Source organism: Chiloscyllium plagiosum, chromosome 22, assembly GCF_004010195.1.
Source record: "Chiloscyllium plagiosum isolate BGI_BamShark_2017 chromosome 22, ASM401019v2, whole genome shotgun sequence".
Lineage (NCBI taxonomy): Eukaryota > Metazoa > Chordata > Chondrichthyes > Orectolobiformes > Hemiscylliidae > Chiloscyllium > Chiloscyllium plagiosum.
The window spans coordinates 36002655-36008156 of record NC_057731.1 but is presented as its reverse complement, the minus strand read 5'-3'; the positions used below and the strand labels follow the sequence as shown (position 1 = coordinate 36008156).

General features: G+C 40.1%; 1 protein-coding gene across 1 annotated transcript in view; it reads right to left on the bottom strand.

Annotated features, from left to right (window-relative positions):
- The window catches only part of tdrd1 (tudor domain containing 1), a 90619-nt gene extending 86869 nt beyond the window's left edge, over positions 1-3750 (bottom strand). Inside the window, exon 1 of the mRNA XM_043713164.1 lies at positions 3386-3750. The gene's annotated coding sequence lies outside the window, so the exon portion shown is untranslated. The remainder of the gene's footprint in view (positions 1-3385) is intronic.
- Between the last annotated feature and the right edge of the window lie 1752 nt (positions 3751-5502).

Here is a 5502-nt window from a genome sequence, read left to right as displayed (position 1 = left end):
AGGCATTTGGATGGGCATATGAATAGGAAGGGTTTGGAGGGATATGGGCCGGGTGCTGGCAGGTGGGACTAGATTAGGTTGGGATATCTGGTCAGCATGGACGGGTTGGATCGAAGGGTCTGTTTCCATGCTGTACATCTCTATGACTCTAAGATTCTGAAAACCCACAAAAATCACAGATAATATGGGCTCATGACCTAGTCAGTTGACAAAATCACAACATGACCCAAACAGCTTACCTTTACAACCCATATACTTTGAAATGCTTGCTGGTTTATTTTGAATTATTGACTGGTGACTGACATTAGGTTCGTGGTCTGTTGTTATAAAGTTTGACCTGCCTGCCTTTCTTTAAACAGGGACATTGACTAATATGTAATCGTTTCTGTGCCCAAGGAAGATTCAGCAATTGTTGTGAAAGACTCATCACCTCGGCACATCATTATTTTGCAGTAACTAAACGTTTGCTTCCGTGTGGGTTAACTATTTAAGATACCTATAATATCTTTTCTCAATAGCTGGATTTTTCCTTCATTTAGTTCACCCTCTAATTATTATTTCATTATTTTCTTAAAGAACCCTCCATTTCTTATTATATTATCTGTCTTTTTTTCGGTTATGATCTTTTAACATGCTTCACTTCCCTAATTACAAGATGCAAGATTTGTGCCCTAGTTACATTGACATTACTTTAACCACAGTACTTTTAGCACAAAATGCATTACACATAAATACCAAAATATTTCAGCTACTTTTTGATGTAAACGTTTATAATTGTTCCCAAGGTTGCAATACATACTTAATAAGCAGTACTCTTGCAATGCCATCTCCAATCTGCACATGAACAGCATGGTTAAAACCTTCAGGGCAATACTCATGGCTACCAGGTAAGGAGGAGACATGCATTTTACTGTGTAATCTTTACACCCACTCAATATTTAACTCATTTCAATTCTCATAATTAAACCTTTTTTTTAAATTGAGAAATGTAATCATCTGAAGTGAGTTCTTAAAAACCTGTCCCAACTTCAACTACATGATTTTTTTCCAGGCTTGGCATTGTGAAAATTATTCAGAGTTGCATGGGATTATTACCCTGCTATACTGGAAACAGTTGTTATCAGCAGTCTCCCTTTGTTCAACCTATATTGAACAACTAGAATTTTGCTTCAAGTTTCTTAAGTCTGTTCATCAGGTTCTTGCCTTCATTTTTAGATCATAGAGATGCCCTGTATTAATGAACTTATAATTCAGATTAAAAAGTCATTGACTTGATATCTAATCATTGCCAGCATCTGCAGAGAGAAACAAATATATTGAGTATTTCAAGTATTTTTCATTTTAATATTTCTGTTAGCATTTCAAAATATAATTCCCTGTTCAACACTTCATAAATACAACTTTTTGTCATCCATTCATCTTCCCAATTTTTGAGCATGCAGACCACACAGCTTTTAATATTCAACTAGCTGGAAGTATTACAGCTCTTTCCTTCCTATTAACCTGAAACAGTTATATTAATTATCTTATAACTAATGTCTGCAGCCCTGAGTCCCTTACCCCTACCTTTCAGTTTCCTCCTCACCCTTAAGTCTTTCCATCCCTTCTACTGCAGCCTTATTCCCTAGCCTCTACACCCCCACATCCCTGTAGTTTCGATTCCCAGACTCTCCTTCACCACCATTCCCTCAACTTTCATGCCCAGAATTTTTGCATCCAAAAAAGAAATTATTTGAACAAGTGAAACTGCCATATTCATGAACATGTAATTGTTAATGAATATCACTTCTACTAAGGGTACATGGTGTAGTCAGTTAGCGTTTATCCTTCCGCCATCCAATGATTAGGAGACAAAATATTTTGTCAAGGCATTTGCTATGGCATAGCAAGCAAGGGTAAGGTGCACCATTAAACTTCTGAGTTACACTACATCACAACATTGAAGCAGCAATTCGATATATGCCTAATTACTAAATACACTGATTGGAAAAAAATCCCTGCATCCACATGATAGATACAGACTAAACTTATCACAGAACATTAATCCAGGTAAATTTTAGCTAAATTACCATTTAAATGACCTGGTAAATTAATCACTGCCAAACAACATTACTGACATTGAAAACTTATTTTAAGTGTGAAAATCCTTTGCAATTTGTATAAATTTTAAAAACATGCTGAAAGTATGTTGTTTTTTTGTCTCTTAACTCTCTTCACCTTCCCAAACCTGACTTGACAGTTAATTCATCTTATGTGAAGAAACAATAGGAAAATAAAAATTTGCATTTATACAACATCGTCCACTATGACCAGACATTTCAAAATAGCTTACAGCCAAGTAATTGCTTTAAGTAACTGCTGTAATAGAGGAGTCATGATAGTTAATACATACAGTAAACTCCTAACAATGTAAAAAATTACCACATGTCCTATATTTTCACAACTTGAAGGGAAATACTAGCCAGGAAATGAGGGATACTCTCATTTACACTGCTGTACCAGTCCTAGTGCCATTTACCAATCCTTTAATTTGACTAGTCAAGCAGGAAGACTTGCTTGCACTGTTCCCTCACTGGTAACAAAATTCAGAGCAGCTTGCCATGTGATCTTTTAACTGAACACACAAGGATGAATTTAATTCATGAAAAATACCATGTAAGGCCCAGCTATAACGAGTTATGGTCCATTATCCCTAAATAAAGTCTGAAGACTTTGTATATAGTTATCGACAGCACTGAACACAAGAAAATACAACCAAAGCCCAAATAATCACCACCTAATGTGCCACCATTAGTATGAACTGCACAATGATCAAACACAAGCTGCAGATCTATCAGGGAAATTGAAGCAGTCTTCACACTGTTTCCAGTGCTTCAGGCCAAAGCTTCTGGTCATATGTTATGGCTACTTAACATCATCAAGATCCATGTAGTAAGTATCTTCAGTTGATGCTAAAACTGAAAATAATTTTATATGCTGCAACTAGGAGATTCTCATAAAGGGGTTAAGACATGATTGGGACAAATGAGGAAATATCATGAGGCTAGAGTAAAAGAACTAACGCAGGATAAAGTTATTCCCCTTTTCACATTGCAAATCCAAATCATCAACAAAACTTCAAACGGAGTTGGATCTTTGAGCAGTGTGCTCCAATTATAGCAAAATTCTCTGCCTGTTACTTTACACATACTGTATGGCCATAACTTTCAAAAATTGTAATTTCTGTGGCTTTGGTGTTCAGATGAATTTTTAATCTGCATACAAAAAATATTCGACAGGGAACAAAATCTGAACTCTTAAACCCAGGATGTTTCCTAACCCAGAGAATAATCTCCTCACGACAAAGAGGCTCCCGAAAAATCTAAACAAACAAAAACAAGCTAACCTCAAGCTAACAATTTGCACCTTTCTTTGCTCGTCCTTTCCTGCTAATGTCGATTTGGCTTGAATACCGAACCACTGAATTGGGGCCCGCAACCAAATTCCGACAGTTCAACGAAAACAGGTTAGGATTTTGTTGCTTTTGGTCCCCAGTTTCAATCTCCCCTCCTGTACCATCGACCGAGGGGAGCTGGATCACATCCAGGGAAGGTTTAACAGTCAGAAAGCATCCGCCACGCGGAACATTGACCGTTAAGCCCGCCACCCACTCGCCCACAGCAGCACGTGCCTCTCACCACGCGTGCGCCAAACCTGGCCACGCCCACATCCAGGCCACTGCCGGAAAGTTACAGTTGCTTCCGTTCATTAAAAATGTCTGCATCATTTTAATCCTGGCCAACGAACGCATAGTGATGCATTAAAGCTTCCCTGTCTCTGTGTTTGCTGCCAGGCTTCAAATCTCGCTTGTTCCACAGGTATACCTTAATGTTTCTGGTAAAACTCCACAACACCAGGTTATCGTCCAACAGGTTTATTTGAAAGTACAGGCTGATTAAAAATACCTACTCTTGATTCCATTTCATCTTCTTAACGATTGCGTGGGTTTTCAGCAAGACACAATATACCCACACAGATGGAAACTCAACACAAAAGATTGTATACTTGTTTGTGAGCCAATCACAGTACAGCGGTCTTGTCCTGGTGTGGAGGTCTTCATTTTTGGCATCCAGTCATTCCAGCAGCCTGGCAACCTTCTCCAGGATTGGTGGTCTCGGACTGGCATGGCGGTCCTTCAGCAGAGGCTTCCAGCCCAGTATTCTGCGGCCTGGTATGGCAGTCTCATTTCAGCTGCATCTTCAATGTATACCGTCATTCCTAAATCAGCTTTCCCTGAGCCCAGGGGTCATTAACTGAACTGTGATGAACTTCATCTAATTTTACTCTTTTTTGTTATTATGTGTAACTGTAATTGATTAGATTAGATTACTTACAGTGTGGAAACAGGCCCTTCGGCCCAACAAGTCCATACCGACCCTCCGAAGAGCAACCCACCCAGACCCATTCCCCTACATTTACCCCTTCACCCAACACTATGGGCAATTTAGCATGGCCAATTCACCTAACCTGCACATTTTTGGACTGTGGGAGGAAACCAGAACACTCGGAGGAAACCCACACAGACAGTTGCCTGAGGCAGGAATTGAATCCCGGCCTCTGGCACTGTGAGGCAGCAGTGCTAACCACTGTGCCACCATGCCGCCCCTGTAAATCCTGTCCATCAGGATTCCCACCAATGACTGATGTCAGGCTCACTGGCTTTTCCTTACCAACTTTCTTAAACAGTGGCACCATGTCAGCCATACCCAAGTCTTCACCTGTGACTATCGATTAGATTAGATTCCCTCCAGTGTGGAAACAGGCCCTTCATCCTAACAAGTCCACACCGACCCTCTGAAGAGTAACCCACCCAGACCCGTAATTCATTCTGACTAATGCACCTAACACTATGGACAATTTAGCATGGCCAATACACCTGAGCTGCTCATCTTTGGACTGTGGGAGGAAACTGGAGCACCTGAAGGGAACGCACGCAGACACAGGGAGAATGTGCAAACTCCACACAGACAGTCACCCAAGGCTGGAATCGGATCTGGGACCCTGGTGCTGTGAGGCAGCGGTGCTAACCACTGAGCCACCGTGCTGCCTGTAGACATCATGGTGGGTGACATATAAAATGTTTCACCGTATTTTTCATGTAAAAGTACACATGACCAATAAATTTTTGTTCGATTCCACATCTGTTCACATGGTGCTTTTTTCCCCCAGAAACATTCTTGTGTCTCCTAACTTCCTTTGGATAAATACATAATGTGTCATAACATTCAATGCTATGGGGCTGGTCCAGGAAAGAGGTACAAGTGTAGATATACTGTATTTTTGACACTATAGACTTGATAGGCCAAAGGGCCACTTCTGTACTGTATAATTCTATAATTCTTTTCCTTTAGAATTTCACCTCCCATACCCATCCCTCATTACTCATTGTCAAGACACTTCAGTAAAATAATATTTGTCCTTGGTGTCCAGAACTAGGGACCATTGCTAAAAAATGAAGGGTCA